Source organism: Oryctolagus cuniculus, chromosome 2 (genome assembly GCF_964237555.1).
Source record: "Oryctolagus cuniculus chromosome 2, mOryCun1.1, whole genome shotgun sequence".
NCBI lineage: Eukaryota > Metazoa > Chordata > Mammalia > Lagomorpha > Leporidae > Oryctolagus > Oryctolagus cuniculus.
In genome coordinates, this window is record NC_091433.1 from 107,299,269 (window position 1) to 107,322,468 (window position 23,200).

Here is a 23,200-nt window from a genome sequence, read left to right on the forward strand (position 1 = left end):
TAGTAGAACATGGACATGGTCTCGGGCTCCTGCAGGCCGCCCCGGCCCATCATGCGCTGATAGTAGTGCCCCACCCCCACCCCCGCCCCCCAGCTCCTACACCAGGCAATGGTGACCGCCGACATCACACCTCCAGCAGCTCCAGGATGTTCTGGTGCCTAAGGAGCTGCATGATGCTGGCTCTGTCTTTGCCCGCCTGGTATCAGAGGTCACTCGTATTCCTGGAACTGCTTCACGGCCTGGCGCCTGGTGGGCCAGAAACACAATGCTGAAGCTGCCCCAGCCCAGTAGGGTCAGCAGCTGGAGCTCAGGCTGAGGGCTGGCTTTGACCCTGAAGTCCTCAAGCCCTTCCATGCTGGAGTGTCTAACTATTCTCTCTGATCTACTCTCTCTTTTTGTTCACAAACACAAACTGATGGGCTACCTTCACTATAATACATAAGAAAATAAATGGACAACCAGGGGACTACCTGCTGCTCTCACTATGCCACCACACTAGCTACACTAACTACACTAATGACACACAGTGGCAAGACTAAGTACTATCTCAACAAAACTGAAAACAAAAACCAGAAAAAACTCCAAAAAAGCTAACACTAAATAACTACAGTATCACTGTGAAATCTAGCAGTGCTGCCTAATTAAAGGCGGGGGAAGCCAAAAATGAAAAAAAAAAAGACAAAAATGGGCAAAAAAAGGTAAAAAAAAAAAAAAAACTAAAACAAAATGGGGAAAAGAATAAACAAAATAGAACAAGAAACAAACAAAAAAAACTGCAGCAACACCAACAAGCACAAATGCTAGGATAGATGGGTCCCAGTCACCCAGGTCACCATAACAGCTCCCTGGTAAGGTGGACAAAAACCTGGACTGGGCAGCCAGTGGCATGTGGAATTCTGTAACCTTAGAGCTCCTTAAGAAGTCAGAGCAAGAAATGGACCAAAGGCAGCCTAGCAGGGACTTGCATGAATTTGGATTTCATGACACTTGGTCCTTCTGAAGTCAGAGCAGAGCAGGGATCAATCACAGCTGCAACTGATCCTTGGGGGTTTTCTTAAGACCAAGGAGCTCAAGGGCTTTTGGCTTAAGTTGGTGATAGGATTGGATGTTTATTTTTTTAGACATTAAAATGTGTACGATGCTCCAACGGCCTTTTCATTTCTCCTTTAACAACTGTTGGGTTTTGGTTATTTTTTTCTCCAACAAAACCTTATATTTAATGAATACAAACTTCATGCATTTCATAAGTACAACTTTAGGAATATAGTGATTCTTCCCAGCATACCCGCCCTCCCACCCACACTCTCATCCCACCTCCTCCTCCTCCTCCCTCTCCCATTTCCAGTCCCATTCTCCAAAAGACCCATTTTCAATTAACTTTATACACAGAAGACCAACTGTATACTAAGTAAAGAGTTCAACAATTTGCACACACACAAAAAAACTGTTCCTCAACAGTCAAAACAAAGGCTGTTCAAAGATATTGCATCTCAAAGTTAATTTCACTTTTTTTTAGCTTAATTAACTTTAAAGAATCACCCCAAAATCATACATCTTTTGTGAGAATTTAGACATGACTATAACTTATGAGACATGAGAGTATACTCCACTTAATACATTAAAAGAAAGTAAGTCCTTGAAAATTATCTTAATCATAAATTAAGGAAGCACCTAAGAAAACAGTAATGGAGTTGGACACTTAGACATAACTAAAACTTATGAGACCTAGGAATATCCTCCACTTAATGCACCAAAACGAAATAAATCTTTGAGAACAAGTTTTACAGTTAACTCTCATAATCCAACTCTTTGAGGACAGAGGTCCTGCATGGGAATTTAGTGCACAGTGACCCTTGTTGTTAATTTAACGATTAACACTCTTATGCATAACGTTAGTGATCATCCAAGGCTCTTGACATGAGCTGCCTAGGCTGTGGAAGACTTTTGAATCCATAGACTCTGTCAGTATTCTGACAAGAATACAAGGCCATAAGCAAAGTGGGAGTTCTCTCCTCCCTTCAGAGAAAAGTACCTCCTTCTTTGATGACCACTTTTTTCCACTGGGGTCTCGCTCACCAAGGTACCTCATGTAGGACATTTTTTGCCACAGTGTCTTGGCTTTCTATGCCTGAACTGCTCTCTTGAGCTTTTCAGTCAGACCAGACTGCCTTAAGGGCTGATTCTGAAGTCACAGTGCTACTTAAAGTGATTGTCATTCTTTGAGTATGCTGTGTGGACTACTTTCTATGCATTCACTCCTTTATAATTCTATCTATTATTATTACTAGACACTTACTCCTATTCATATGATCACTTTAACACTTAAGATGGTATTATTACCAACCAGCTTAAGGGGATTTGAGATCTCATGGCAAGTTTTTAAACTGTATCCTTAGAAGAAAGTCCATAGGAATGTATGCAGAACTATACATGTTTACAGTTACAAACTTCATAATTTTGAGGAACATGGTAATTCTTCCAATTTGGCCCACCATCCCAACCATACACCCACCCCTCTTTCTCCTCTCGTATTCCCACTCTCATTTTTTTTTTACTAAGATCTATTTTCAGTTGGCATTATACATATATGATAAACTATGTTAAGTAAAAAGTTCAACAAATAGTATGAAAATAAAAACAAAAACTGTTCCTCAACAGTAACGACAGGGTTCTTTAAACTCATTGCTTCTCAAAATGTCAATTTCACTTCTACAGATTGTCTTTTAGGTGCTCTATTAGTTATCACAGGTCAAGGAGAATATATGGTATTTGTCCCTTTAGGACTTGTTTATTTCACTAAGTATGATGTTTTCCAGATTCATCCATTTTGTTGCAAATGACCAGATTTCTTTTTTTTTTCCATTGTGTAGTATTCCATGGTGTATATATCCCACTGTTTCTTTATCCAGTCTTTAGTTAATGGGTATTTGGGTTGATTCCATATCTTAGTTATTGTAAGTTCTGCTGCATTAAACATGGGGGTGCAGATAACTCTTCTATATACTGGTTTCATTTCCTTTGGGTAAATTCCCAGGAGTGGAATGGCTGGGTGATATGGTAGGTCTATATTCAGGTTTCTGAGGTATCTCCATACTGTTTTCCATAGTGGCTTTATCAGTTTACATTCCTACCAATAGTGGAGGGTGCCCTTTTCCCCACATCCTCACCAGCATTTATTGTTTGTTGCTTTCTGTAAGAAAGCCATTTTAACTGGGGTGAGGTGAAACCTCACTGTGGTTTTGAATTGCATTTCCTGGATAGCTAGTGATCCCACGCATTTTTTCATGTGTCTGTTGGCCATTTGGATTTGCTCTTTTGAAAAATGGTCTGTTTAAGTCCTTTGCCCATTTCTTCACTGGGTTGATTGTTTTGTTGTTGTGGAGTTTCTTGATCTCTTTACATGTTCTTTTATTAACCCTTCATCAGTGGTGTAGTTCACAAATAATTTCTCCCATTCTGTCAGTTGCCTCTTCACTTTCCTGATTGTTTCTTTTGCAGTACAGAAGCATCTCAATTTTATGTAATCCTATTTATTAATTTTGGTTTTGATTACCTGTGCCCCTGAGGACTTTTCCAAGAACTCTTTGCCTGTGCCAGTGACTTGCAGGGTTTCCCCAATGTTCTCTAATAATTTGATGGTATTGGGTCATGGATTTAGGTCTTTAATCCATTTTGCGTGAATTTTTGTGTAAGGTGTAAAGTAGGGGTCCTGCTTCACACTTCTGCATGTGAAAATCCAGCATCATTTGTTGAAGTAACTGTCCTTGCACCAGGGACTGGTTTTAGCTCCTTTGTCAAAGATAGGTTGTTGTAGATGCTTGGATTGATTTCCGGCATTTCCATTCTGTTCTATTGGTCTATCCATCTATTTTTGTAGCATTTACCAGGCTGTTTTGATTATAACTGCCCTGTAGTATGTCTTGAAATCTGGTATTATGATGTCTCCAACTTTGCTTTGTTGTATAAGTTTGCTTTAGCTATTTGGGGTAACCTGGTTTCCATATGAATTTCAACATCATTTTTTCTACATCTGAGAAGAATGTTCTTGGTATTTCTATTACTATTGCATTGAATCTGTAAATTAGTTTCAGAAGAATGGACATTTTGATGATACTGATTCTTCCAATCCATGAACATTGAAGATTTTTCCATTTTTTTTATATCTTCTTCTATTTCTTCCTTTAATGTTTTGTAATTATCATCATAGAGATCTTTACCATCCTTGGTTAAGTTTATTTCAAGGTATTTGATTTTTTTTGTAGCTATTGTGAATAGGATTTATCTTAGTTCTTTCTCAGCCATGGCATTGTCTGTGTATACAAAGACTGTTGCTTTTTTTGTATTGAATTTATATCCTGCTACTTTACTTCTTCTATGAGTTCCGATAGTCTTTTAGTGGAGTCTTTTGTATCCCCTTTAATATAGACTCATGTCCTCTGCAATAACGGCTAGTTTGACTTCCTCCTTCTCAATTTGTATCCCTTTGATTTCTTTTTCTTGTCTAATGGCTCTGGCTAAAATGTCCAGGACTTTATTGAATAGCAATGGTGAGAATGGATATCCTTGTCTGGTTATGGATCTCAGTGGTAATGCTTCCAACTTTCCCCATTCAACAGGATGCTGTCTGTGGGTTTGTCATAAATTGCCTTTATTGTGTTGAGGAATGTTCCTTCTACACCCAATTTGCTTAGAGTTTTCATCATAAAAAGATATTGTATTTTATCAAATGCTTTTTCTGCATCTATTGAGATAATCATATGATTTTTGTTCTTTTGTTTGTTAATGTAATGTATCACATTGATTGACTTGTGAATGTTGAACTGTCCCTGCATACCAAAGATAAATCCCACTGGGTCTGGGTGAATGATCCCTCTGGTGTGTTGTTGGATTCAATTGGCTAGGATTTTGTTGAGCATTTTTGCATCTGTGTTCAGCAGGGAAATTGGTCTGTAGTTCCCTTTCTCTGTTGCCTATTTTTCAGGTTTAGGAATTAAGGTGATGCTGGTTATCTAGAAGGAATTTGAGAGGATTTCCTCCCTCTCAATTGTTTTGAATAGCTTGAGAAGACTTGGACTTAGTTCTTCTTTAAATGCCTGGTAGAATTCAGCAGTGAAACCATCCAGTCCTGGGTTTTTCTTTTTTGGGAGGGTCTTTATTACTGAGTCAATTTCCATCTTGGTTATGAATCTGTTTAGGTTTTTTATGTCTTCATGGCTCAATTTAGGTAGTTTGTATGGTTCAGGAATCTATCCATTTCTTCTGGGTCTCCCAGTTTGTTAGCATACAGCTGTTTGTAGTAATTTCTGTTGATTATTTTTATTTCTGTGGGGTCTTGTTACATTTCCTTTTTCATCTCTAATTTTATTAATTTGGGTCTTCTCTCTCCTTTATTTGGTTAGCTGGGCCAATGGTGTATCATTTTTTTTTTAAACTAGCTCTTCATTTTTCTGATCTTTTTATTTTTTTGTTGTTTCAGTTTTGTTTATTTGTTCTCAAATTATTTCTTTTCTACTACTAGTTTTGGGTTTGGTTTGCTATTGTTTTTCTAGATCTTTGAGATGCATTAATAGCTCATTTATTTGGTGCTTCTCCAGTTTCTTGATGTAGGCACCTATTGCTATAAACTTTCCTCTTAACACTACTTTTGCTGTATCCCATAAGTTTTGATATGTTGTATTGTCATCTTCATTGTTTCCAGAAATTTTTTGATTTCTATTCTGATTTCTTCTATGACCCACTGTTCATTCAGGAACATGTTGTTCAGTCTCCATATGTTTGTATATGTTCTAGAGATTCCACAGTTGCTGATTTCCAGCTTCACTCCATCTGAGAAGATGCATGATATGATTTCAAGTTTTTTAAAATTTGCTGAGACTTGCTTTATGGCCTAGTATGTGGTCAATCCTAGAGAAAATTCTGTGCATTGCTGAGAAGAATGTGTATTCTGTGGCTAAAGATGGAAAGTTCTGTAGATATCTGTTAGGTCCATTTTGTCTATAACGTCAATTTACTCTGTTATTTCCTTGCTGATTTTTTTTTTTTCTAATTGACCTGTCTATTGCTGAAAGTGGGGTATTGAAGTCTCCCATTACAATTGTATGGGGGTCTATGTCTCCCTTTAAATCCCTTAACATTTCTTTTAAATAGCCAGGTGCCCTGTAATTAGGTGTGTATATGTATATAATAGTTACATCTTCCTGTTGAATTGCTCCCTTAATCATTATACAGTGCCATTATTTGTCTTTTTAAATAGTTTCTGTGAAATAGTTTATTTTGTCTGATATTAGGATGGCTACACCAGCTCTTTTTTGGTTTCTGTAAGCATGGAATATATTTTTTCCATCCTTTAACTTTCAGTCTGTGTGTGTCTTTATTGGTGAGATGTGTTTCTTATAGGCAGCAAATAAATGGATTTTGTTTTTTAATCCATTCAGCCAGTCTGTCCTTTAACTGGGGAGTTGAGACCATTTACATTCAAGGTAACTGTTGATAAGTAATGACTTTGCCCTGCCATTTTTCCATAAATATTCCTTTTTTTACTTTGGGTTTCCTTTGTACTTTTACTAGGAGATTTTCTAACTTCACCTTCTTTCGTAGTGATGACCATGTTTCTGTGTTTCTGTGTGCAGCATATCCTTAAGCATCTTTTGCAAGGCTGGACAGGTGGTGACAAATTCTTTCAATTTCTGTTTGTCATGGAAGGTCTTTATTTCACCTTCATTCATAAATTAAAGCTTTACAGGGTACAGTATTCTAGGTTGAAAGTTTTTTCTCCTAAGACTTGAATATATCTTGCCATTCTCTCCTAGCCTGTAGGGTTTCTGATAAGTCCGCTGTGACTATAATTGTTCTATTGAATTCTTCATTTCCAAGATTTCATTTTGATTTCTCTTTAAGATCTCATTTTTTTTTTTTTGACAGGCAGAGTTAGACAGTGAGAGAGAGAGACAAAGAGAAAGGTCTTCCTTTCATTCGTTCACCCCCAAAATGGCCGCTATGGCCAGCACATTGTGGCTGGCGCGCTGTGCCAATCTGAAGCCAGGATCCAGGTGCTTCCTCCTGGTCTCCCATGCGGGTGCAGGGCCCAAGCACTTGGGCCATCCTGCACTGCACTCCTGGGCCACAGCAGAGAGCTGGACTGGAAGAGGAGCAACCGGGACAGAATCCGGTGCCCCAACCGGGACTAGAACCTGGTGTGCTGGTGCCGCAGGAAGAGGATTAGCCTAGTGAGCCACAGTGCCAGCCAAGATCTCAATTTTGTGGGAGAAATTTTTTTCAAGTCCTGTATGGATTTCAGTAGTTTGTGCATTTGCTTCTGATTACTTCTATGTAATCTTATGATCAATTTGCTGGACTCCATTTCTTGCATTTCTTCAATCTCATCATCTTCACAATGTAGTATTGAAGTGTTATATTCTTTTGGAGGCATCATGTTGTCTTCCCTATTCTTGTTTCTTGAATTGGTACATTTGTTATTTGGTATTTGTGGAGATAGTCATTAGTTTCTTTTTCACTGTGGTGGTTTTTATCTTTGGACTAAGTGTGGATTAGCAGAGTGTCTGCTTTCAGGGAATACCTCCAAGCATGTGATGGAGCTCTGTTCAGTGCTCCAAGGTGAAGGGAATGTCCAAGGTGACTCCCAGATTGGGCATGGTAAATCTTTTTTTAATTTTTTTTTTATCAGAGGGCATGTTTGTTCTGCTTTATTGGTGTAGACTCAGTTTACCTCCTTTCCTCAAAGGAGTGCCTGGGTGCTAGCCCCAGAGAGTATAGCATTTGTTCACGCTACCACAAGAACCACACAGAGGCCGCTGCCTGCAGTGCCGGCATCCTATACGGGTGACAGTTCAAGTCCTGCTGGCTCCACTTTTTTTTTTTTTTTTTTTTTTGACAGACAGAGTGGATAGTGAGAGAAAGAGACAGAGAGAAAGGTCTTCCTTTTTTGCCCTCCAATGGCCTTTTCACCCTCCAATGGCCACCACGGCTGGCCCGCTGCGCTGATCCGAACCCAGGAGCCAGGTGCTTCTCCTGGTCTCCCATGCGGGTGCAGGGCCCAAGCACTTGGGCCATCCTCCACTGCCTTCCCGGGCCACAGCAGAGAGCTGGCCTGGAAGAGGAGCAACCGGGACAGAATCTGATGCCCCGACCGGGACTAGAACCCGGTGTGCCGGCGCCGCTAGGTGGAGGATTAGCCTATTGAGCTGCAGCGCCGGCCGTGGCTCCACTTCTGATCCAGCTCTCTGCCATGGTCTGGGAAAGCAGTAGAAGATGGCCCAAGTCCTTGGGCCCCTGCACCCACGTGGGAGACCTGGAAGAAGCTTCTTGCTCCTGGCTTCAGATTGGCATGGCTCCAGCTATTGTGGCCAACTGGGGAGTGAACCAGTGGGTGGAAGACCTCTCTCTCTCTCTCTCTGCTTCTTCTCTCTCTGTGTAACTCTGCCTCTTAAATAAATAAATAAATCTTTAATAATAATAATAATAATAAAGAACCACACAAAGGATCTGTGCAGTCCTCGGAGAAAGCACAGATTCCACAGCAATGTCCCTCACCAGGAACCAGGGAGCCCTAATGGTGTGAGGCCTCCCACAGTGACTGCCCAAAGTCCCATTCACACCCTGAGTCCTCCCACACAGCCTCAGTGTTTTCACAGTCCCGGCACACAAGCCTCCCACAGTCACAAGCACCCAGCCCCCTGTCTGTTTTCCCCACCAGACTCAGGAGTCTCTGCTCAGCTGGTTGCTGGGCCTGAGGCCAGCACAGCTGTTATGTATGTCCAAAATGGTGACCGCTCTCTATTAGCTTGTTACAGGACACAACTGCAGGGTGATCAGAGAGGAATGTGCCCCCTCTGCTTTTTCCTCTAGTTTGGCAGGTACACTATCCCCCACAGGCCTCCAAGCTAGATTCCCTCCAGGCTCTTCCTGCAGCTTTATCTCCAGTGGCTTGGGATGCTGCAGTCTGTTCTCACCTCACTCTCCAAAGCTAGTCCGGAGACTCAGGTGTTGGGGTCCTGAGTCGTGCACGTCGACATCCTCCATGTAGGTCCACAGTGTCCCTCTGATTTACATGGAGTTTCCTCTGCTGTTTTCTCCCTAACTCTTCCCTGAAACCACACTCTCTCCATTTTTTTTTTTTTATAAACTATTTTCTCCTAGACTAGAGCAGTAAGCACCCTCCCTACTCTGCCATCTTAATCCAATCTTCTTTGGTTTTCAGCATAGCAGTTATTTTTTTATTGTGCTCATCTAGAGTGTACTATATCCTGCAAATTGGCTGGTCATTTTTTTTATATAAAGACCCAACAATTCTCTCTCCAGATGCTTTATGGAGAAAGCAAAAATGGAGTCAGACAGAGAAAGAAAAAATTGGCTAGTGTAATGCACCCAGGGAAACAATATTCTCTCTGGGGGCCCTCTCCAGCTGTCAAATGCCTAACAAACCCTCTTTTGAGTGATTTCTGCCTTTTGAGTCAATGAGAGACTTTATCTGCAACCTCGGCTGTCAGAAACTTTGCCAAGTGAAATCAAATCAGTAACAATGAAATATTCCACTTTTGTCCAGAGGATGGAAATCTTTCAACATCAAGAAGAGCTTCAACTTCTCACACACACAGTTGCATGACACAGGTCCCTGAGTCCACCTTGCAGTTTGGACCCAAAGTGGACCCTTTACCTGCAGCCTGTTTGCCTGGAAGCCACCAAAACATTGCTTCACTCCTCAGTACTTAAATACCTCCCTTCCCCCCAAATCACCTGATTACCTTATCTCTTTCTCTATTTGGTGAAATGTCCAGGAGTTCCACTGATAGGTAGTCTCTCATTTCCCAGAGCCAATGAACCTGACTTTCTTGGGCTTCGGGTTTGGCCTGGTGGCCTTGGGCTGATTAGACTCAGACTGGACCCAATACCTAAAAGCTCCCACTTCATAATCAGGGGCCCCCACCCTCCTTTCTGGTCACCAGTGAGGCTGAGAGATTATGCAGTTGTTTGATGAGCATACAGACAGATCAAAAAGTTGGAATGGGGAGCAGGTGGTCAGACTAGTGGTTAGGACGCCTGTGTTCCCCATCAGAGTCCCTGAGTTCAATTCCCAGCTCCTGCTCCTGACTCCAACTTTCTCTTACTGCTCATGCTGGAAAGCAGCGGTGCTGGCTCAAGTAACTGGGTCCCTGCCACCCACGTGAGAGACCTGGATTGTGTTCCTGGCTCCTGTTCCTGCTCCTGGCTCTGTGCCCCCACCCCAGCCTCAGCTGTTGCAGGATACTAACTGGATCAGAAATCTCTGTTTCTGCCTGTCTATCTGTCCCTCTTCCTTTCTGTTTCTCTGCCTCCAAAGTAAATATTTTTTTTAAAAAATGAAGAAAAGTGGAATGGGCCGGCGCCGCGGCTCACTAGGCTAATCTTCCGCCTTGTGGCGCCAGCACACCGGGTTCTAGTCCCGGTCGGGGCGCCGGATTCTCTCCCAGTTGCCCCTCTTCCAGGCCAGCTCTCTGCTGTGGCCCGAGAAGGCAGTGGAGGATGGCCCAAGTCCTTGGGCCCTGCACCCCATGAGAGACCAGGATAAGTACCTGGCTCCTGCCATCGGATCAGCGCGGTGCACCGGCCGCAGCGCGCCAGCCGCGGTGGCCATTGGAGGGTGAACCAGCGGCAAAGGAAGACCTTTCTCTCTGTCTCTCTCTCACTGTCCACTCTGCCTGTCAGAAAAAAAAAAAAAAAAAAAAAAAAAGAAAGAAAGAAAGAAGAAAAGTGGAATGAATTGGAAGGTGTTTCACTTAAATTCACAGACAGGCAAATAAGTGCATCTTTTTTTAAAAAAAAAAAAGGTATTTATTTATTTATTTGAAAGGCAGAGTCACAGAGGCAGAGAGAGGCAGAGAGAGAGAGGTCTTCCATCTGCTGGTTCACTCCCCAAAGTGCCTAAGCACTTGAGCCATCACCTGCTGTCTTCCAGAGTGCACGTTATAGGAAGCTGTACGGAAGCAAAGGCAGTGCTTGAATTCAGGGACTCCAATACGGGAGACTGGCATTCCAAGCAGTAGCATAACACCTGCCATAATATACGTTTTCCATGAGTTTTTTTTTTGTTTTTTTGTTTTTTTTTTTTTTTGAGAGAGAGAATCTTCCATTCACTGGTTCTTTCCTTAAAGAAAGCCCAGCTGGGGCTAGACCAGGCTGAAGTCAGGAGCCAGGAGCTTCTCCACATGGATGCAGGGCCTCAAGCACTTGGGCCATCTTCTGCTGTTTACCTAGGCACATTAGCAGGGAGTTGAATCTGAAGTGGAGCATCCAAGACCAGAACCAGCACCCATATGGGATCCCAGCACTGCAGGTAGCAGCTTAACCCACCATGACACAGTGCGGGCCCCTCCATGAGCTATTTTAAAACTCTTTTTTAAAAAAATTATTTATTTGAAAATTGGACTTACAGAGAAACAGGCACAGAGACAGCAAGAAGGAGTGAGAGAGAGATTTTCCTCCTGCTGGTTCACTCCCTAAATGGCCTCAATGGTCAGAGCTGGGCCAGGCCAAAGCCAGGATCTTCATCCAGTCTCCCATGTGGGTGCAGGGACCCCAGGACTTGGGCCATCTTCTACTGCTTTCCCAGGCCATAGCAGAGAGCCGGATAGGAAGTGGAGCAGCTGAGAATCGAACCAGCGCCCATATGGGATGCCGGCACTGCAGGCAGTGGCTTAACCTACTACACCACAGCACCAGCCCCTCCATGAGCTTTTTGAAGTCCCCTCACATAGAGGCAGAAAATGTGAAAAACAGTTAATACTAGCAAGCTTCAGAACCATTTGTACTCATGTCACATTTTGTTATAATTATCTGAGCAAATCTGTGCAAGGTTTATTTTCAAAATTAATTTCTGAGGATCTCAGACGAATTTAAAATTGGTCATCTCTCTGAGTGCTCGTGAGAAGGCTTCTGTGTATTTCCCCACAGTTGATTGTTTTCATCCTTTTGAAGTAGTTAAGTAGTTGGGGCAAGCGAGTGCTTCACATCTTCTTTCATCTGTAATGTGATTAAAAATCAGAAACTTCACCGAGCATAAACGCTGCCTGTGATCTAAGAGCCGGTTCTTAGCACAGGGATAAGCCGAAGCAGGGCAGTGAGAAATCTGCGAAACATCCTTGAAGCTAGGTACAATTACAATTCAATCCGTTTTCCCAATGCGCAAAACATACTTACCAATTGTCTGATGGAAGTAAAATTCACTGAACAGGGGACCAACCATTTTAAATACAAAAAGTCACTGAGCACGTTCACCATATTGTGCGGCCAAGATGCTCTTCTAATTTTTATTTTCACGGGTCTTTAAGCACACAGCTATTCACCAAGTATTAGTCATACACGAATCTGTTAAGACTTCAGCTGGTTCAGCTAAAAGAGGACAAACCTCAGATAGCTTTCCGTGACGGCTCTTTTTCTCTTCTGATGCCAACAAAGATGTCCAAATCCTTTCTGAGAAAGTCAACAGAGATCAAAGAGGCTCTTAATGTTACTTCCCAGAAAAGTGCATAGTCTACACATTTTATCCAATCAGGGATGCTCAGTGACCCAGGGGTGGGGAATGTCTGGTTATGATTTATTTATTTACTAATCTATTTCTTTATTCTTATTCATATAATAAATATATTCTGTATAATAAATATACATTCTTTATCTATTCATATTACTTATATATTTGATTTGAAAGGCAGAGTGAAAGAAATAGAAGCAACAACAGACAGTGAGATCTCCCATCCACTGGTTCAACCTCCAAATGGCCCCAACAGCCAGGGCTGGAGCCAGAAGCTTCTTCAGGACCCGAACCGGCACCCATATGGGATGCTGGTGCTGCAGGCCAGGGCTTTAACCCATCGCACCACAGAACCAGCCCTGCCACAGGCGTTTCAAGACAGAACAGTCAGTACTGCCAGGATAAACTTGATAGATACTATGTAGTGAGGTTAGCAGTAAGGATTACATGCTGATGCATGTATTGGCTACAAGCAACTTGTTACTGTGGTTCATCATTCAATTAGCAACTTCATATATAAGGAAAAGGGGCTGGTGCTGTGGCATAGAAAGTTAAGCCTCTGCCTGCAGTGCCCATATCCTATATGGGTGCAGGTTTGAGTCCCAGCTGCTCCACTTCTGATCCAGGTCCCTGCGAATGCATCTGGGAAAGCAGTGGGAGATGGCCCAAGTGCTTGGGCGCTTGCACCCTTGTGGGAGACCCGGAAGAAGTTCCTAGCTCCTGGCTTTGGCCTGGCCTAACTCCGGCTGTTGTGGCCATTTGGGGAGTTAACCAGTGGATAGGAGATTGTCTCTCTCTCTCTCTCTCTCTTTCTCCTCCCTTAATTTCTTCCTTTCAAATAAATAAATATTTTTTTAAAATCTGTAAGGAAGTGATTAAATAAGTTACTCTAGTATGAATACTTACGGGATTTTACCTCAAGAAGTACAGTTTGTCCCTTTTTCCTACCACTGGCTCTCTCACCAGTGCCTCCTACTGGCAGAAGCTAACAGAAACTTGGCTGGCAGGAGGGTTTGGGATTCCCTTCCCTTCCCCCTCTTGCTAACTTTCAGGCATGCTCTGCAGCTGTGCTCTCCCAGCCCGTTCATCATAATCCAAGTCCAAGTTCACCTGGGTTTTTCCTCAGTGGACTGGTCATAGAGAGCTCCCCACTGGAACCAGGTTATGTGGGTGGTAACAAACCATCTCACAACCCGAAGACTCTGCCTTTACCAAACCCCAGCGAACGAAATGATACTGAGTTCTCATCCAAGCACTTGCACAATTGGGCTCTTATATAGTTACTAATTTCATTTGAAAACACAGAGATGAAACAGATTCTGAAATCCTATCTCCACATCATCTGGAGGGGAAAAAAGGGACTAATTCCCAAATTTTCTTAGAATGCCTAGATCCCGCTAGAAAAATAATGAGAAACACATGTGCATCAAGCAAATCAAATACTATAGAATTAGATTTGGAGAAAATTGGACTCTTTTCCCTCCCTATTCATTCTTTCATTTCTTCTTGTTTTTTTTTTTTTCCTCATGTTTAATTTGTTCATTACAATTATTCACTGGGCTTCTATTTTGTACTAGGTAGGTACACTAGGGAACAAAACAAAACCCCCATCCCCATGGGGCCTCTGTGGTAGGAGCAGAATGTGTGGTGTTTGACAGATCCACCACCTACTGGCCATGTGATCCTGATCAAACCACTCAGAGCTCTCTGGGCTTCAGTTTCCTCATCTGTAAAATGGGTCAGTATAGTGCCTATTTCATCAGGTTGGTTGAATTCATAATATAAAGTGTTTACAGTAGGGCCTGGCACATCTTAGGCACAGAGGAAATGTCAGTTACTCTGCCATTGTCTTTTTACCCATGATTTCTCACAGAAAGAGCAAATTTGAAGGAGGAAGGAGCATCTATTAGGACGACAATCCAGCATCTTCATGCTATGGACATGGGAATGGAGCCCAGAGGAGTCCCCACACCGGGGTGTCTCAGTTACAAGTGGTGAGACTCGGCCGGCGCCACAGCTCACTAGGCTAATCCTCCGCCTTCAGCGCCGGCACCCCGGGTTCTAGTCCCGGTTGGGGCGCCGGATTCTGTCCTGGTTGCTTCTCTTCCAGTCCAGCTCTCTGCTGTGGCCTGGGTGTGCAGTGGAGGATGGCCCAAGTGCGTGGGCCCTGCACCTGCATGGGAGACCAGGAGGAGGTTTACTGGCTCCTGGCGCTGGATGGGCACAGCCACAGTGCACCGGCTGTAGTGGCCATTTGGGGGGTGAACAACGGAAAGGAAGACCTTTCTCTCTGTCTCTCTCTCTCTCTCCCTCTCTCTCACTAACTCTGCCTGTCAAAAAAAAAAAAAAAAAAAAAAAAAAAAAAAAAACAAGTGGTGAGACTCAAATCCTAACCCGAGACCAGGTGGCCCTTGCAGGGAGACCCCAGCACAACATAAGTAAATCAGACAGATTACGCCATCAAGCCAACACTGTCATTCCCTAATTATGTAACCCCAGGCAGGCTTAGCCACTCAGGAGGAGGAGGAGGATGCTGAAATGATGTTGACAATGGCGATGATGATGATGATGGTGAGGACAACCACCATGATGGTGATGTCCAGCTGAGACACCCAAAGTGATGGAGCTTTTAAAAAAAGGGTGTGCTGGCCAGCGCCGCGGCTCACTAGGCTAATCTTCCGCCTGCGGCACCGGCACACCGGGTTCTAGCCCCGGTTGGGGCGCCGGATTCTGTCCCAGTTGCCCCTCTTCCAGGCCAGCTCTCTGCTGTGGCCCGGGAAGGCAGTGGAGGATGGCCCAAGTGCTTGGGCCCTGCACCCCATGGGAGACCAGGAGGAAGCACCTGGCTCCTGGCTTCAGATCAGCGCGGTGTGCAGGCCGCAGCGCTCTGGCTGCGGTGGCCATTGGAGGGTGAAACAACGGCAAAAGGAAAACCTTTCTCTCTGTCTCTCTCTCTCTCACTGTCCACTCTGCCTGTCAAAAAAAAAAAAAAAAAAAAAAAAAAAAAAAGGGTGTGCTGCCTTGCAAGGCGGATAAAGTCAGTGTCTCCTGGGTGTCCCTTTCTGCTGCTCTCTCAGAGGGATTCTGTTGAAGGACGGGATGCAGTGCATCCCACAGAAGCAAAGCACGGCTGCAGATTGGAAAGAAAGCTGAAGTTCCTGGCTTCTGAGGAACAGGAGCCAGGACAACTAGAAGTCTGTGTGGGATACAAGGGAGCAACCCCTCAGGGCCCTGGACCCCCAAAAGCTTTCTCCAGCCATTCCCAGTTTTGTGCTGCTCCAACTCAGGCTTATTTGACAGATGGAAAGCACTTCCACCTGCTTGTGCATTCTCCAAATGCCTGCAATGGAGAGGAAGAGCGAGGGCCAAGGCCAAGAGCCTGGAACTCAATCCTGGTCTCGCATATGGGTGGCAAGGACCCCATTACTTGAGCCATCACCACTGTCTCCCAGGGTCCACATTAGCAGGAAGAACTGGGAGCCAGAGCCAGGTATCTAGCCCAGGGATTCCAATATGGGATAAAAGCATCTTGACTGGCATCTTTATAAAAAGTTTTTAAAAATTTATTTTCATTTAACTTAAAGGCAAAGAGAGAGATCTTCCATCCATTGGTTCACTCTCCAAATGCCTACCTGCAATAGCCAGAGCTAGGCCAAGCTGAAACCAAGAGCCTGCAACTCCATCTGGATCTCCTATATGGTGAAAACCCAAATACTCAAGCTGCCTCCCAGGATGTATACCAGCAGCAAGTGGGATTGGAAATGCGAAAGCCAGTACTTGGGGGGCCAGCGCTGTGGTGCACCGGGTTAACTCCCTGGCCTGGAGCACTGGCATCCCATATGTGCACTGGTTCTGGTCCTGGCTGCTCCTCTTCCAATCCAGCTCTCTGCTGTGGCCTGGGAAAGCAGTGGATGATGGCCCAAGTCCTTGGGCCCCTGCACCCACGTGGGAGACCCAGAAGTGGCTCCTGGCTTTGGATCGGCACAGTGCCGGCTGTTGCGACCAATTGGATAGAAGACCTCTCTCTGTCCGTCTGTCTATCTGTCTCTCTCTCTCTGCATCTCCTCTCTCTGTGTAACTCTGACTTTCAAATAAATAAATAAACCTTAAAAAAAAAAAAAAGCCAGTACTTGAACCAGGTGCTCTCATTGGAGCAGATGTCCCAGGTGGCAACTTCACCTGCCAAGCAGCTGCCCCTTAACTGGCTCCTTACCTGCTTGGCCAAATGACCGCCCCTTGCCTAATCTTTGACTACAGGAAGGGGAAGCATCCTGAGCTACATTCATCAAGACCATGTCCAGTGCCAACTGGTTTTATTGATCGTTCTTGGATTTAGACTCAGCTGGGCTCCCAGAGGTTTCCAGAATCTCTTTACCTATGTCTCGTGCACTCCCTATGTGATTCCTAGCAGCTGTTGCAATCCTTTCCCTTCTTCTCCACTCTCAGCATTGGTAGCTTTGGGATCCGCATGGAAGGAAGGCCTATACTTCCGGGAATGGAGACGTCCCTACCTGTACGTGTGGGGAAGAAAAGTCCTTGTCAAGGTCCCTGCGGGTGCCTAAAGGTCAACCAATGAGGATCAGACCCACCTCAACCTTTAACCCCCATGCCCTGAATCTATAAAAGGAGTTCTCCCAATCTCTGATGCGCGACTTCCCCGGCCCCCGCTCTGTTGCTCTGTTGGGACCGGGGAACCTCACCCGGGAGCGGAACCCCAATAAAAGCCTGTGAATTAATTGATTCGTCTGCCTGGGAAGATTTGTTACGCGCCAGACACCTTGCAAGCATCTAGTGACCTCGCTTCCTATTCTCTTGAGAAGAGCTGCTTGCCAAAAACGCCTTCAGCTCCCTGCCTCTACTCATCAACATGCCTCTGTGTCCATACTTAGCCTTTCATCTTGAAATGCATACACCTCCTTCCTTCCAAGCCCACCCCCTCACCTCCCTCCCACCTTGCAACTCCTTTTGCAGACTTGTTCCTGCAACCACACCCTCTAGCTTGCAGCCTCATTCTTGCCTTGTCCCTCGCTCCTTCTCTTCAGCCTACAAGCATTCCTCTTTCCAAACCCAAGGGCCCGTCTTGCTTCTTCTCAAACGACACAAGGTAGCCCACACTTACAACTGCCAACGTGGCAGCCAATACCAACACTCTGCCAGCATGTGCCACTGTCACCGTTGCCTCTGGACCCCTCCTGCCCGGATGCCATGAAGCCGTGTTCTTTGGAGTCCCCGTCTTCCCTGGACATTGGTAGCCATTATTAATGGCTCTTTTTGTTCTCTCGCCCCTCTCTGACACTGCGCCTTCTCCCCTTGCAATACCCAAGCTTGTCTCCCTGCCACAAGGCCCTGCTCTCTCCAAGCAGTGAAAGCTCTCACTCAGCATCTCAGTCCTCAAGGCTCCCTAATCCCCTCTGTGCTGTTCCCTCTCAGATGAGGATCACTAGACCTCAGCGCTCTCGAGCTGCTGACCTACATTGTCTGTGTACATTTCTACTTGGATTTCTGGCCAAGCACCACAAGCTCAATCCAAGCCACATTCATCATCTTCCCACCAAACCAGTTCTGCTGGCCGTCTTCCCTACCTTGGTTTTTGCACCATCATCCTTCCAGGCACCCTTTCTTACCCTAGACACTCTTATTCAAGCAGTTTTCAAGGCCTGCAAGTATGTCTTCCATTCCTTTCGGTTCCCACTGGCTCAATCTCTCACTATCGGGCTCTTATTATTCATATAGCATGCTAATCACTAGTGATCCTAACTAGTCTTTTCCTTTTTAAATGTTTTCTCCTCAGTGTTGTGAGGCGAATCTTTTCCTTTTTTAGAAAGTTCATTCACTTGAGAGGCAGAGAGAGAAAGAGACGGAGAGAGCACTCCAATACGCTGGTTCACTCCCCCAAATGTCTTCAACAGCTCCAGCTCAGGTCAAAATTCAATCTAGGGGCCGGTGCTGTGGCATAGTGGGTAAAGCCACCATCTGTAGTGCCGGCATCCCATATGGGCCCTGGTTCAAGTCCCAGCTGCTCCTCTTCTGATCTAGCTCTCTGCTACGGCCTGACCCCTTGAGCCCCTGCACCCACAGAGGAGACCCAGAGAAGCTCCTGGCTCCTGGCTTTGGATTAGCCCAGCTCCAGATATTGCAGCCATTTGGGAAGTGAACCAGCGGATAGAAGACCTCTCTCTCTCTCTCTCTCTCTCTGCCTCTGGATCTCTGTAACTCTTTCAAGTAAAATAAACAAATCTTTAACTAGGTCTCCCACATGGAACCCAATCACTTGAGGCAACCTATCTGCTTCCCAGGGTACATTTCAGAGCATAGCCTGGTGCTGAAGCCAGGCCCTCCCAGGTGGGACACAGGAGTCCCGAGCAGCATCTTCACTGCTAGGCCAAATGTCCACTCAGAGTTAACCTTTCAGATCACAACAGAACCACGCCAATTCCTAGTCTGGAATATTGTTCCCCAAATAGAAGATTAAACTCATCATGCCAAGTCCAGGTTCTTTTTTTTTTTTTTTTTTTTTTTTTGACAGGCAGAGTGGACAGTGAGAGAGAGAGAGAGACAGAGAGAAAGGTCTTCCTTTGCCGTTGGTTCACCCTCCAATGGCCGCACCGCGCTGATCCGATGGCAGGAGCCAGGTGCTTCTCCTGGTCTCCCATGGGGTGCAGGGCTTAAGCACTAGGGCCATCCTCCACTGCACTCCCTGGCCACAGCAGAGAGCTGGCCTGGAAGAGGGGCAACCAGGACAGAATCCGGCGCCCCGACCGGGACTAGAACCCAGTGTGCCGGCGCTGCTAGGTGGAGGATTAGCCTAGTGAGCCGTGGCGTCGGCCCCAGGTTCTTTCTAATATGACCTCCAATACTTTCTGAACTTACCTCACTGTATGAGGGGCCTTGACAAGTTCATGGAAAATGCATGGTATGAGAAAACTGCGCATGGCTTTCAAAAAACTTTGTTGTGCCAAAATAAACATATCTTTAAACTCGATTGCTCTGCAAACTTTTTGAAGTAGCCTTGTGTTTAACTTGCATACCCAACTACCCATGCCAAATAGACAACTCACTTTACCCTGAGACAATGTCAACCCCATTTCTAAGCCTTCACTTACTTTATGCTCTACCTCAAATGCCTTTTCTTTTCACCGTACCCCTGCCATCAAATCTTAACCACCACTGAAAGCTTAGTTCAGACCCGCTGTTTCCTGGAAGCAGTGAAAGATTTTCCCAATGGAAAGCCCTCTCCTTATTTGTTGGAGCTTCTTGCAGTACCTACCCCAGCTTACCTAATAACCAGCCCAGTAATGTGAATGTCTTGTTTCCCCCCACACTGTAAGTAAGCTTATGTCAGATTTTCCTTTGTAGCTCCTCATACAGTGCCTTAGGCACTGGAGTATGGTCCACATTATTAAACACACTGTTCAGTTCAGCTGATTTTTTTTTTTTCTTTTCAGAGCAAGACCTTTGGAACAAAGGCAACAGCAGATTGAGTTACATTCTGGAACAAGCTCTTATCTCATAACAGACCAGTAACAAACAATTCAGTGCCTGGCACCAGACCACGCTGTAAGTGCTATTGCCCTGGGACATGGGACTTTCCAGTTGTTGCTTTTTTTTTTAATATTTTTTTTAAAGAGCAGTTTGAAGTTCAAAGCTAAATTGAGCAGAAGGTACAGAGAGTTCCCTTGTCCCCCCTGCCCCTCCATATGCACAGCCTCCCCCATTATCAACACCCCCCACCACAAGAACCCATTGGTTATGCCTGACAAATTGACAATGGGCATATCATTTTCACACAAAGTCCATTCTCCCAGTAGGGTTCACCCTCAGCAGTGTACCTTCTATGGGTTTGGAACAAGGTAGAACGACATGTGCCCATCGTTATGTCACCACGCAGAGTATATTCACTGCTCTAAACATCCTTTGTATTCCACCTATTTATCTCCCTAACCCCTGGGTGACCCCTGTGCTTGTCACCACAGTTTGCCTTTTCCAGAATGTCATGTAGCTGGGATCATATAGCATTGAATTGTACTTCAAAAAGTTTCTTGAGGCCGGCGCCGCAGCTCAATAGGCTAATCCTCTGCCTAGCGGCGCCGGCACACCAGGTTCTAGTCCCAGTCGGGGCACCGGATTCTGTCCTGGTTGCCCCTCTTCCAGGCCAGCTCTCTGCTGTGGCCCGAGAGTGCAGTGGAGGATGGCCCAAGTGCTTGGGCCCTGCACCCCATGGGAGACCAGGAGAAGCACCTGGCTCCTGCCTTCGGATCAGCGCGGTGTGCCAGCCGCAGCACTCTGGCCGCGGCAGCCACTGGAGGGTGAACCAACGGCAAAAGGAAGACCTTTCTCTCTCTCTCTCTCTCTCACTGTCCACTCTGCCTGTCAAAAAAAAAATTTTTTTTTGTGAAACAGGAGTACGCACTTGGCCTAGAAGTTAAGATATCTACGGCCCAAGTAGAGTGCCCAAGTTCAATTCCTAGCTTCAACTCCTGACTCCAACTTCCTGCTAATGTCAGCCCTATAAGGTGGCCATCATGGATCAAGCAGTTGGGTTCCTTTCATCCATGTAGGAGTCCTGCCTTTTTTAAATTAGTATTTGAAAGTCAGAGTTACAGAGAGACAGAGGGAGATCTTTCATCTGTTGGCTCACTCCTCAAATGGCTTCAATGACTAGAGCTGAGCTAGGCCAAAGCCAGGAGCCAGGAGCTTCTTCCTGGTCTCCCATGTGAGTGTAGGGGCCCAAGGACTTGGGCCACTGCTTTCCCAAGCACATTAGCAGGGAGCTGGAAGTGGAGAAGCTGGATCTCCAATCAGTTGCCCATATGGGATGGCATTGCAGGTGGTGGCTTTACCTGCTTATGCCACAACGCCAGCCCCTGAGTTCCTGGCTCCAGCCCAGGCCCAGCTGTTGCAGGCTTTTGGGAACTGAACCAGCAGATGGGAGATGTCTGTCTGTCCATCTGTCTCTCTACATCTCAAATAAAATAAATATATAAATAATGTTTAAAAATTATTTCAGATCTCATTTACACTGTTGTTTTTTAAAAATAGTTATTAGGAAATATTATGAGTAATAATAAGTCAACAAATTAGGTAACCTAGATTTTAAAAAATATTAAAATGACAAACATAACACAGTTATGTACACAATGGAGCTATACTTATTTGCTTATTCCTAAACACATATTTCCAAAGACTAACTAATGTTTAAAAAGTTACATTCTAGGCCGGCGGCGCAGCTCACTAGGCTAATCCTCCACCTGTGGTGCCGGCACTCCAGGTTCTAGTCCCAGTTGGGGCGCCGGTTCTGTTCAGCTTGCTGCTCCTCTTCCAGTCCAGCTCTCTGCTGTGGCCCGGGAAGGCAGTGGAGGATGGCCCAAGTGCTTGGGTCCTGCACCTACCTGCATGGGAGACCAGGAGGAAGCACCTGGCTCCTGGTTTCGGATCGGTGCAGCACACCAGCCGTAGCAGCCATTTGGGGGGTGAACCAAGAGAAGGAAGACCTTTCTCTGTGTGTGTCTCTCTCTCTCACTGTCTAACTCTGCCTGTCAAAAAAAAAAAGTTACATTTTAAATACTGGCAGATGAGTTTGTTATATGCCTTCATTATTTCTTTATTCTGTTCTTAGTTTCTTATTTTGTTCTTAAATTCCCCCTTTAAAGCCACAGCTGACTGTCTAAACAAGATCAGGGAAGACCAGTTGAAGAATCTTGCCTTTTCTTTTAAGTGTCCTAGAACACAAGTATAAATTAATAAATGCTTACTCATTTCCAGAACAGTTCAATCCACAAACCTGAGAAATGGAAGAATTTCCTACCAGGTGGGCTATTACTTGGCACAACAGGTTCTGTTAACTCAAGCTGTACTTACTGAATGACCTAGAGCTAGGAGTGTAGTAAGAAAAAAATACAGCCTGTGTACCTGCAGGCAACATTGTACACAGCCCTGTTTGTGGGCATTTAGCACAAATCCATGTATTCATATTTTGAGGGTTTGTAGGATGTGTAGCTTGCTTATCTTGCAAGGATAAGAAAGGTTTTGGGGCCGGCGCTGTCTGTAGTGGATAGAGCCCCCGTCTGCAATGCCAGCATCCCAAAATCTGGGTGCCAGTCTGAGACCTGGCTGCCCTACTTCAGATCCAGCTCCCTACTTATGGCCTGGGAAAGCAGTGGAAGATGGCCCAAGTCCTTGGGCCCCTGAACCTGTGTGGGAGACCCAGAAGAAGCTACTGGCTCCTGGCTTGGGACTGGTGCAGCTCTGGCAGTTGCGGCCATTTGGGGAGTGAACCAGCATATGGAAGACCTCTCTCTCTCTCTCCCTCTGTCTCTGCCTTCCTGTAACTCTGCCTTTCAAATAAATAAATGAATAAATCTTAAAAGAAAGAAAGGTTCCATTCAAGTGTTTTAATAAATATCCAACCTCATAATTTTTCATCATCTGGTAATTTTTTTTCTCATTTACTGGAGCTAATTCTTCAAAAAGAAGGCAAAATATTCATGGATCCATTTAGAAATATTTGTTAGAGAATCGCATATTGGAAGCAGGAGATAGATACAAGGTACATGAAAATCCTGGGAACAAAGATCTCTGGTACTTGAAAAAGTTGGATTGGTAAACAAATGTCAGGGAAGATATTTTATCATTATTTTTTAAATATTTATTTACTTTTTTTGAAAGGCAGAGTTAACA

At 44.8% G+C, this 23,200-nt stretch overlaps 1 long non-coding RNA gene across 4 annotated transcripts in view; it reads right to left on the minus strand.

The window, feature by feature from the left end:
• The window catches only part of LOC103346906 (uncharacterized), a 44,052-nt gene that overhangs the window by 2,774 nt on the left and 18,078 nt on the right, over positions 1 to 23,200 (minus strand). For 3 of the 4 annotated variants that reach the window (XR_011386454.1, XR_007915442.2, XR_007915441.2), the window contains 2 exons: positions 16,899 to 17,034; positions 12,193 to 12,465 (listed from right to left, as the gene is read on the minus strand). This is a non-coding gene — a long non-coding RNA (uncharacterized lncRNA). Of the gene's footprint in view, positions 1 to 10,739; positions 12,016 to 12,192; positions 12,466 to 16,898; positions 17,035 to 23,200 lie in introns of those variants that run through there. The other variant, XR_011386453.1, reaches the window with a different exon arrangement.